The following is a 12,152-nucleotide window of genomic DNA, read 5'->3' as shown; positions in this document are numbered from 1 at the left end:
CTGAAAGTGTTTCTTCTATTCTCTGGGGGATTCCGAAAAAATTCCAAGATAAATCACAGTATCAAATTTGAATTTTGAAGCAGGAAAGCATAACAACAATAAGTTTGACCTACCCCTTCTCTATAAATACATAAAAAAAGATTACAGTAAAAGACTGTAAAAATGCTACGGTAAAAACCTGTTAATTGGTTAAAAGCTAGTTTCCTTAAAGGTGCAATAGGTGATTCTCTACAGAAACATTTTTTTGTTATGCTGGCTATCACTATGTTAAGCGGTCTAAATGTATTTTTATATCATCTGTGGAATGTGTAGGACCATAAAATGTTTGATCGATCATTACATTCGGTTAGAATGAAATGAAAGCATGTGTTCCCTGTCAGTCAACGTGTGTTTGCATACCACTGCGTGTTCGCGGACGCTGTGCAGACAGAGCGAGAATGGCAGGCAAACAGTAACAACCTAAACTTCAGTTTAGTAGTACTGTTACTCCTTGTACTGTAAAGTTTCTCACCGGTGAATGACACATGATGTAATCCAATAACGTTGTCTCTGGTCGTCTCGCTTGTGGTCTGTATGCGTTCATGTGTTTTGGAGGAGGCGTGGCTTTGGACGGCCATTTGCCGGGAGGATGGGACGTATGCTTTCAATGCTAGCAGGCTAGCATTAGCATTTCTCAGATCACCTATTGCACCTTTAATAATTGCAATAGATCTAACCGTGCATTTAATGTCATTTTACAGTAAAATACTGTTAAATTGACAGTTTTTGGAAGTGAAAAAGAACAAGTCATCTGATTTATACTTCTGCGTTGGACCTGCGCTGCATGCTATGCGTCTGTTTTCATTTATAACTCTGCGTTGTTGTCCGCGTCGATTTTTCTTTTTGACCTGAGGCAGACCAATCACAGCGCTTGCGGTCCATGTAGAATTGATGTGTTGTTACATTTTTGGAGAGGTGCACGTCAGGCTACACCGTAGGCTACGCGTGCTACACACAGCCTACGATGTAGCTACAGCATACACTCGACGCAGAAGTATAAATCAGCCTTTACAGTGAAACATTTACAGAATTCCCTGTGACACTTCACATTTTATGTATTTTCATTGAAATAACTATATTTATTCTTAGTTTTTTTCTTATCAGTTATGTACATTAGGGTTTTATGTTACATCTAATGCTGTTAAATTAATGTTTATTGCATTACTTTAGTGTCATGTGTGTTACCATGATGGTGTTTAGTATTTCTGTCAATGACACTGTGCGCCTTTTATATATTACTATTGACCTTCTCAGCTTGTGAAAAAAAGCTGCTTGTGGCTAACTTTGATTCATCATGTGACTTTCTCATCACCACCTGTTTTTGGTGGTTGTCAGTGTATTACAAAGGTACAAAACATATATTAGTACTTCACTAAGTTGATAAATTAACATTATATTAGTTTGTGAAAAACATTTTTTACTGTAAATTTAAGTTAAATCTGTAAAATCTAAAATGCTCCTACCGTATTTTTATAGTACATTTCTGGCAACCACAGCTGCCGCGTTTTTAAAGTAAATTTCACTGATTTTTTTGTTTGTTTTTTTGGGAAAAGACAAGTTATGGATGCTTCTTAAAAATCCCTGTCCTCAGCTCTCTCTACAATCATTGGATCCTGTCGATACTGTCGCTGGTCGAATCTGTTTCTCTCTTTCCCCCATTATCGATGTGTTCAGGCTTAGTTTTGAAGATATATTGTTTCCAGTACTACACTTATAACATTTTGGAATGGCTGTGTTGATGGTCTGTTGGGGAATAAGACTCAGAAACCATCTCATAAATCTTTAATCACAAATAAAATCAAAGAAAATCTCTTAAACTCATTTATAAACATTACCCAATCTTGTAAACAGATTTATTTGTCATATTGATATATTTTGTACAGTTTGTGGTTTACATGCTGAAACATGTTTTGATTTATTTTGGAGTTGTCCTCATTTAGCTTGTTTTTGGTCAATTTTCTGTTCACTTATTAAGGGTCACATCATGCTCAGCTTTCAACTGTGTTTGGAAAATGTTTTATTCATTTTCTCACTTATGACTTGTCTTTTCATTCAATTAATCTGCTAATTCAGCTAAATTTAGTGTACATATATGTAAATATGGGGGAAATAAGCCTTAGTTTTTAATTTTAAAGACAGAAGTTCAACAATCAAAACGGTTGGCGGTTGGCTTTCAAACTATTTTCACTTACAAACAGTTACAAAGAAACAACAATTGAATTAAACATTTTTTAAGTAGACATACTGAAATAGTATTTTCTTGTAAAACACTAATAATTTACACCTTAAATATATATATATATTTAAATCAATGTTTTATTCGAGGATGCGTGGTAACAGCAATTATTATGGGGGGTGTACTTCTATTATTATTAAAACAAGCTGAAATCACACTGACTTGTGGCTTCAACAGAAGCACATAACACTTAACAATCATCTCATGGCAGATCCTGAAAGGTTTATACATTATCATTATAATAAAATAATTAATTAATGACATTTTAACATACTGTTGCACTCTGTATTGTATTTCCATTCACTTCCTGTCCCATATTCCTCATCTAATTCTTCATATCCTGCTCCTCAGGGCCCTCCTGTTCAGTCTAGCCACCACCTCCTTTTGCCCCACTTTTTGGAGGTGGGCAATTCAGGCCCAAAAACAAAAATCCAGCGGTCTGTTTTAAAATAGCACTCATTCTGCCTTTCTCCGGATTCTGTTTTAGAGGAAGAAATGTCAAAGCTGTAGCACAGTACCTCAGAGTGACATTTGGTTCATCCGAACCCTGCTATTTGTGGCTTGAAACTCAGTTTTCCCCCGTTAGTCATATGAACAGTGCTAACTCACTGCGCACACACCCTTACTTTCCTACATCAGACATGTTATACCATTATGCATTTTGAAAAGACATTTTCAGGACCCTGTTTAAGTGCTCCAGAAATGTTTTAATGAAAGCATTAAAGTAAAATAAATCTCTCTGATCAAAACAATATGTATGCAACAACCTATAACCTCTTGCAGGCATATGTGGTGATCCCTGCGGCCCCAGGTAAAGTAGGAAGTTCTGCTCAAGTTTAAAAGAAAGATTTTCAGGGTCAATAATGGCACAGGGTGAAGGAAAGGAGCTAGAAGGGAAGAAGACTGGAGATGAGTTGGGATGGGAGGAGGGGTGGAGGCGGAATTCTGTGGTTGGAGTACTAAACTCTCATTCCTCAGTAGCTCTCAGGCAACACACGGCAAGCATTAGGGAGTATGACTGACCCCAGAGCAGAATTTCCAGCGCAACAAAACACTGTGAGGTGTAACAGCATGAACTCTTAAAACACAACCTAGCAATATTTCTTCTTTCTCCTAATGGGAGATCAATGATGATAAAGGATTACCTACTTTGATTCTTTCCAATATTTTGCAACTGAAGAAATATATATAAGCAGCACGGGTATATTTTTAGCCAACACTACATTGTATGTGTCAAAATTATCAATTTTTCTTTTTTGCCAAAAATCATTAGGATATTAAGTAAAGATCATGTTCCATGAAGATATTTTGTAAATTTCCTACCGTATATATATAAAAAATGTATTTTTGTGAGTGGATATGCATTACTAAGGACTTCATTTGGACAACTTTAAAGGTGATTTTGTCAATATTTTCATTTTTTGGCACCCTCAGATTCCAGAATTTTAAATAATTGTATCTCGGCCACATATTGTCCTTTCCTAACCATACATCAATGGAAAGCTTATTTATTCAGCTTTCAGTTGATATATAAATCTCAATTTCAAAAAATTAACCCTTATGACTGGTGTTGTGATCCAGGGTCTCACACACACACACACACACACACACACATATATATATATATATATATATATATATATATATATATATATATATATATATATATATATATATATATATAAGTTAGTTCATGCTTTCATGACGTCTAGACTAGATTACTGTAATGCATTACTAGCTGGTTGCCCTGCTTCCTCAATAAACAAGCTACAATTAGTACAAAATGCAGCTGCTAGAGTTCTTACCAGATATGATCATATAACACCAATTTTATCATCTCTTCACTGGTTACCTATTAAGTTCCGTATCGATTATAAAGTACTGCTAATGACCTATAAGGCTCTAACATCTGGACGCAACATCTGGATCAACACGCACATTCGCAAATTTCTATATATCCTAATTATTGTTAATATGTAATTCATTTTTCCAGGAGCTCTTTGCTTCTACCTTCAATTAAATTGCTAACAGTGATTGTAAATTAATTGCCTAAATTATTACATTATTAGCTAACTGCATTCTCCAAATTGTAATGTTGACATGCATTCTCTGTAAAGCTGCTTTGAAACGATATGTATTGTGAAAAGTGCTATACAAATAAATGTGAATTGAATTGAATATATATGTATTCAAAATGAAGCTAAAATAATGAATAAATATGTCATTTTTGATATTTACATCACCCTTATGCATTTGTATTGGTTAAATCTTTTAAAGGCTTTTAAACAAATGAAATTGTACTTAAGGTGAACACAATACTGTAAAAAAAATATTTTCATGATTTGTTATCACAACTTTTTTTCTTTTGTCAAATCAACATGTGGTTCAGATAACATAATATTTTGAGTTTCTATTTATTAAACCAATCTCCTTCATTGTATTAACTCAAATTTTTAATTTCAATGAACTCAAAATTTTAAGGCAACCAGGTAACTTACTTTTTAAGTTAAATGAACAATAATGTTTTACAGTGTGTAAAGTTTCATAACAAATATCATTAAATAATCCTGTAATTTCATATTTTGCCACTTTGATTTTTTTTTTTGAGGATTATCTGATGTTCTATAGGCTATTCATAGAAAAACGTTTGTTTTACACATACACAAAAGTGCTTTATTTAAATATTCTGATTTTATTTTTAAATATACATTTGACAAAAAGGGTTTAGTTACCAATCAAACATTTGATCCCATAAGACAAAGCAATTTTAAAAAATTGTGTCATCTTCTGAAAAGTCTCTCATATGTTTCACATTTTGAAAATGATAAATTGTGAATTTATTTTTAATTAAATCAAATTTGCATCACATTTGTTGTTAAATAGCTTGGTTAGGCCTTATCGCTTAATATGCAAATATGTGGGTATTTAATGAGATTGCGTCACATTTAAAAGTTTAAAGGGGTAAGGATAAGTGAAAACTACACGCAAACCTGTTCATTTCTTCAAATGTTTTGTTTTTGTTGCGTTACATACCTAGATGCGTGGCCACCATGGACTGCGCCTCACTATAACAACTTTTCGTGGTATTTTCCTCCCAGTCGAGGACAGTTTCTATAGAGACGCCTCTTGTTGCTGGTGTGACGGTTCCTGCTCTGGTGGAAAGTAACCAATGAGCGGCAGGAGTGCGGTGTCTGGTTACTCCCTCTCTTCAGCGAGCAGGAGGGCTCACAGACGGAGAGAGAGATCTGAACCTCTCGGGCTGGAAGGGTGACTCGGCTTCCCAAAGGAACTAAAGACGCGCTGCCTGTTTTCAGCCGTGTAAAAGATCTTCTCCGTTTACTCGCAGTCTGCAAGATTTTACTCATTAACCTTTAAGGACAATCCAAGGAGTCCGAGTTACTTTTTTTTATTTTATTTTTTAAATGGAGATCATGGACCTTACGGTCGAAGTAGATCTTATGAAGTAAAACCTGTTGCCAATTCGACCCGGGCTGGTTTTCCATTTCAGGTTTGCTGGTGGATGTGATGCTGGACTCTTGTTTGCGCACTGGCTGGTAGTTGGAGCGAAGTTTGAAGTTGTAGGCCACTTATTTGCGAGGTAAGTTTTTGTTTTTACATCAATACTTTGTTGAGTTTGATACTGCTGCTTGCAAAGTTTACCAGCTTTTATATTGGTCTATAAACGGCGCAAGTAGCTTTACACACCATGAGGCACCAGGCTTTGGATTAGGAAAGGTTTATGTGTGTGTTCGAGCAAAAATGCGACTTTTATTCGAACTTTATTCGAGTTTCATTATCACAGCCTACAAGAAGTTTCAAGAAGGCGTTATATGTGTAAAAATACAAAATGCAAATACAAAATGTGTGAAATGTTGCAGTGTTGGATGGTGAAGCGAGTTGGAAGTAACCGCAGGTGTTTTCCTGATGGTCACTGGTCCACTTAAGGGTCTCTTTGGATAGTTTTGTGCTTTTAACATGTAGTTTCAGTCAGTAATAGTGACATTAAAGACTTTTTTATCTTTATTTGGTATAATTATTGTAGGCGTGTCATTGTTTTGGCTCCTTTTTTGTAGCATGACCGCCAAATCATCACACTGCAAGTCTAATGTCATGGACATAGTATATATAGCATGTCTGAATGCGATACTACTACAGTAGATACAAACTAACAGTAAAGTACCATGGTATTTCTTGCTAGAAACAAATTCCATACTAATTTGACGACCATTGTACATGGATATGATAATCTTTCATACATTATGATGGTAATGAAAGAGAGAATTTTAATATTGTTATGTGCAGGCCTAGTAAAGTCAATTGTAGTTGAGTGGTGCTCTAAATCTAGTAATTCTATGGATTATTACCTGACATAGAAATACATTTTTAAATGACCTGAAAGTAATGTATAAACCACGGGAAAGCTGCGTTTAGTGCAATAGTATTATCATCCCAGACCATTACCATACTATAGTACCTCCACAGTACTTTTTGCAAAAGTTGGAAGGTTGTACTCTGCTTTTTATATCCTAATGACCATCATCATGAGTTTGAGGAACCTTTCATCCCCGTGCACTTCAGCTCTCCAAAGCTGTCATTTGAGAGCTGAAACTTGTCATTTTTAGTCTGTTTATATCTCACGATGCCACTCCTGATCTAATGGCAGGCGGAACTGTCTCTTTCCAGTGTAAACATGAGAAGTTCTTATGAAATTATTCTGTGTGGTTTGCAGTTCACAGAATTGCCAGCGAAAGAAAAGGTTCTTCCACAAAGGAATGTTCCCAACACTGAGGGTGTCTGATTCATCCAGCCATAGTTATAGGGGCCAATACAAGTTCTTGTTTTCTTTTGTGCGGTGGTCCGAAGGTTTGTTTTATCCTGTGCACTGAGCTCAATGGATCTTTTGTTTCATGTCTCTATTGCAGTTCATACAGTCCAGGCACTGCTTGCATCTGGGTTGTGCGAATCTGGCTTGGTAATCTTGCCTAGCTAAACGTCTCGAAGTTCATTTGTTCAGGACAGGAGATGGTTCAGACTTAGTCACCATGATATCAAAATTGACAGTTCTTTTTTTTTTTTTTTTTTTTTTTTTTTTATGGAATATTGTGGTATTTATTATAAATGAAGTAACCATGCACATCATTATTTTTTTAAATTCATGTGTCCTCGTAACTTCATGAATCAAAATAACTTCCCCTCCCTCTTGCACATTTCTTCTCTTCTCGTGTTTACCGACGTGAGGTTAGGACAACCTGTCACTCAAATGAGATCACAGCGAAAGCAAATCACAACCATTTAATGATCCAATTAAGTCTCGATCAGAAAAATAAATGCTACATCCGAAATCAAATACTATATACCCTACTATATAGTATGTGTAAAACAGTATGCCAAAAAATATGTCCAAATACATAAGCTGTGTCCCAATTCAGAGGCTGCATCCTTCGAAAGCTGCGAAAATTGGACCAAGCGTTGTTAAATGCAACGGTCTAGCTTACTTAGGATTTCTAGGATTGTTCTTGGTGACAGCTGCCGTTGTTGAGTGGAAGTAATGACTTTTTTGAAAGTTATAGCTATTAAACTGTCTGTAAACAAAACAGCGTTGACAAACTGTCTAAATATGTTCACCATGGTCCATTTCTGTATATAATAAAGAGTATAAACTATATATAATCACATCTTGGTAAGATATAAGTCCAGTTGTTATTGTTTTTTTTTTAACATTTGTATCATTAGATATTTGAGCAAGTGTATTCATATGTCGCGCAATGAATTCTGGGGTTGGCAAGGCTGCAAAGGATCCATCTGTTTTTTCTTCATTTAATGGGAAACGAAAGATGTGTTTGGAGGCTGTATTTGAAGGAGCCTTCGAATTGGGACAGCCTTCGTTGCGCCGCGTTGACGCAGTCGGCCTTTGAAGGATGCAGCCTCTGAATTGGGACGAAGTTATGGAATTCGAAAAACAGTAGGCGAAAAGTTCCCTAACGACTTACTACTTCCGCCGAGATTCTGAAGTGTGCATTCGATGGACACTTTACTATCCCGTGAGGCCACGGGAGAGGATTTATCAATGAAAGTGAAGCAACACAACTTGACTTTGGTAGGTCATGTGACAGTAACAATATGGCGGATGTAGTACGTCCGAATTTCATTCATACTACCCGTAGACCTATTCATAGTTTATAGAGTGTATACTTTAACAGTCATGAAGTAAATTCAAATGTAGTACCTACTCAGACAGTATGCAATTTCGGATGCAGCGTAAGTCTCACCCTACTTTTTTTTTTTTTTTTTTTTTGGTTAGAAAAGCGTTTCCTTTGGATATACATCACAATAGGGGAGAAAAGACTATGGCAAATTTGTTTGTTTCATGCCGACTTTAAGGCCCGTTCACACCAAGGATGATAACGATAAAGAATTGTTCTAAGTTTAAAAAGAATAGCAGCGTCCACATCACAACTATAATGATATCGGCACAGAGAAACAATATCGTTGGAATCACACACAAAACTGATGGTTTTCCAGCTGATGAACGATAAAAACACTGACAGCCAATCAGAATCCATCCTGCTTTGAAGAGCTTGAGCATTTAAAGCGGCAGACTTTAAAGGATCCACTGGACTTTAAAGGAACACTCCACTTTTTTTGAAAATAGGCTCATTTTCCAACTCCCCTAGAGTTAATCAGTTGAGTTTTACCTTTTTCGAATCCATTCAGCTGATCTCCGGGTCTGGCGGTACCACTTTTAGCATAGCTTAGCATAGTTCATTAAATCTGATTGGAATATCATTGCGCCTGCTGCACCCATGGTATGGCAGCAAAGTTCCTTGATTATTACGCCGGAATGAGAGTATAGTTCATAGCCATATCGGCCTAGAAAATCGCAACTTTTCATTTTCCGTCAGTCTTGGTACACGATGTAACTACAGAAGAGTCAAGTCAACTCTTTGGTCATTTTTGTGCGAGATGCTAACGGTCTAATCAGATTCAATGAACTATGCTAAGCTATGCTAAAAGTGGTACCGCCAGACCCGGAGATCGGCTGAATGGATTCAAAAACGGTAAAACTCAACTGTTTATGGGAGTTGGAAAATGAGCCTATTTTTAAAAAAAGTGGAGTGTTCCTTTAAAGAGCTTGAGCATTTAAAGTGGCAGACGATGTAACTGCAGTGCACACGTATAATAAATAGAATATCATAACGACACTGAGGAACGGTTTCATTGAAATCTCCTTCAAAACTTATTTTCTAGATGATTAATGATTAAAACATTGACAGCCAATCAGAATCCACTGGACCTTAAAGCGGCAGACAACATACCTGCAGTTTGTGCTTATAATAAACAGAACGTCATTGTGCATTGGTGTGGATGCTAATGTAGTTATTTTTTCAACTTCTGCAATTCAGTCCATCAGTTTTAGCCTTGCGTTTTGAGTACTTAGACTGAAATTGGATGGATGTGAAAGTAGGCCGACAGTGAAAGAGGTTTACCTACATCCAGTGGATGAAGTCACCTCTGACTGTCTGAATCCAGCTGCTATGTATTTCTGTGTGCTATGAGCCTTTCAGATGGATTATGGCTCTTATTATGTGATGTAACAGCCATTTGGATGGTGCATTTGACAGGTGGGTAAGAAAGGGCGTGAGCGTTGGTTTGCTTGCTTGTGTTTCGCGTGTGTAAATGTTTATTCTGTTTCCTAACATTTGGGTGAACAGGAAGCTTCTGTAGGCGACTTTGATAAAGTGGCACAACAATCTTGGTTGGCCTCTCATTTTACAAAACGAATAACATAAGCATTGTGTCAAAGTGGTTTTTTCGGCTCGTGCTCTGAGGAGAACTTACTCACTGGATTGAGAAATGTGTTGAACGGAAGTCTCAGTTTTGATGGCCGCCTGGATCAAGCCCCACCCTCACACCTTTGATGCTAATTCTGCTCTTTCAGCGTGTTATTTTGTTCTGGCCTGTCTCCACTGAGGAAATTCCATCTCTGCTGAACCGCAGTTCACTGCGCTTTTACACGCCAGGCGCGCACAGCTCAGGTTTTTAGTTCAGCTAAATTCAATCATCTATGTGAGGTGTTTTTCTTTAGAACGTGCATTTGCAATCTCTTTTGCACTCTGCTTTGTGCTTATTCTGAAAATCTTTATAGTCTTTATACTACAGACATTTACGTTTTTGAGTCAGTGCTGATACATATTTTTAAATGATCTGTTGGAATAAATTGGCTTTTTGGGCACGGAAATAAAGCTCTGATAGTATGATCCTGTTTAAAAGTTTAGGGTCAGTAAGATCTTTTTTTTAAAGAAATTAATATTTTTATACAGCAAGGGTGCATTAAATTATGGAAGCTTGTTTCCACCACTAAATAAAAAAGTAAAAAAAGGTAATTGCGACTTTTTATCTCACAATTCTGACTTTTCTTCTCGCAAGTGCGAGATTTAAACTCACGGTTGCATGTTATAAAGTCAGAATTGCAAGATATAAAGTCACAATTCTGACTTTTTTCTTGCATTTGCGAGTTATCACGCAATTCTGACTTTATCTCACAATTCTGACTTTTTTCAGAATTGCATGATATAACTTGATATATAAACTTTTTTTTCTCAGAATTGCGAGTTTATGTCTCACAATTCTGACTTTATAACTCGCAGTTGCATGTTATAAAGTCAGAATTGTGAGAGAGGCCTATAAACTCACGTCAGTCTTTTTACCCTCAGAATTGGACATTATAACATGCAATTGCGAGTTTTATATTTCACAATTCTGACTTTTTAGCCTAACTCGCAGTTCTAAATTTATATCGCACACTTCTGACTTTATAACTCGTAATTCTGACTTTATATCACACAATTCTGACTTTATATCATGCAATTCTCACTTTATAATTCACAGTTGTGAGTTTACATCTCGCAATTCAGAGAAAAAAAAGTCAGAATTGTGAGATATAAACTCACAATTGCGAGAAAAGGTCAGAATTGTGAGATAAAAAGTCGCAATTTTTCTTGCTGAAGCCTTTTTTTTTTTTTCTTTTTTTTCATGGCGGAAACAAGCTTCCATATTAAATTGATCAAAAGTAAGATTAAAGATTTCTGTTTCAAATAAATGCTGTTCTTTTGAACTTTCTATTCATCATAGAATCCTGAAGAAAAAAAAAAAAAAAAAAAAAAAAAAAAAGTATCATGGTTTCCACAAAAATATTGCGCAGCACAACTGTTTTCAACATTGATAATAATAATGTTTTTTGAGGAGCGGATCAGCATATTAGAATGATTTCTGAAGGATCATGTGACACTGAAGACTGAAGTAATGATGCTCAAAATTCAGTTTTGTCATCACAGGAATAAATACATTTTAACATATATTAAAATAGTAAACAGTTGTTTTAAGTTGTTATAATATTTCACAGTATTACTGTTTTTACTGTATTTTTGATCAAATACTGTTTATGCATCCTTGGTGAGTGTAGAGATTTCTTTCAAAAACATTAAAAAATCTTACTTACCCAAACTTTTGAACAGCGGTGTCATTAGTGTTTGATATGACGAGTAACTAGACTTTTTAACTTTTGTGTTAACACAATGCTTGGGTGGTTGCCAGGGTGTTCTTGTGTTCTTGCTTGGGTTAATTTTCTTTTCTAGGAGTGCAGTAAACAAATCATTCCTTGGATGATTCACATATTTTGGATTTTTTTTCCAGAATGGGAACTTATTGAAAGCTGGTATATTGTGTGATCTATAAGTAAACCCAACCAGGCTGTTGCCCCAGGCACAGTGTGTATACATTTGGCCAAGGCTCAACACGTGGCGGATATTGGTGCGTTTGACCCTGAGTAGCAGCGACGAGTGGGCAGTTTTATTCTGGAGGCCTCTGGTTTTCTCCA

At 36.1% G+C, this 12,152-nt stretch overlaps 1 protein-coding gene across 6 annotated transcripts in view; it reads left to right on the top strand.

Moving 5' to 3' along the window:
* The first annotated feature begins 5,423 nt into the window (after window positions 1-5,423).
* The window catches only part of LOC127503533 (tyrosine-protein phosphatase non-receptor type 13-like), an 83,541-nt gene continuing 76,812 nt past the window's right edge, over window positions 5,424-12,152 (top strand). For 5 of the 6 annotated variants that reach the window (XM_051877477.1, XM_051877474.1, XM_051877478.1 and 2 more), the window contains exon 1: window positions 5,425-5,873. The gene's annotated coding sequence lies outside the window, so the exon portion shown is untranslated. Of the gene's footprint in view, window positions 5,874-12,152 lie in introns of all 6 variants that reach the window. The other variant, XM_051877476.1, reaches the window with a different exon arrangement.

Source organism: Ctenopharyngodon idella, chromosome 21 (genome assembly GCF_019924925.1).
Source record: "Ctenopharyngodon idella isolate HZGC_01 chromosome 21, HZGC01, whole genome shotgun sequence".
Classification (NCBI taxonomy): Eukaryota; Metazoa; Chordata; class Actinopteri; order Cypriniformes; family Xenocyprididae; genus Ctenopharyngodon; species Ctenopharyngodon idella.
Note: the sequence above shows the minus strand (reverse complement) of the source record. Positions and strands in the feature narration are given on the sequence as shown.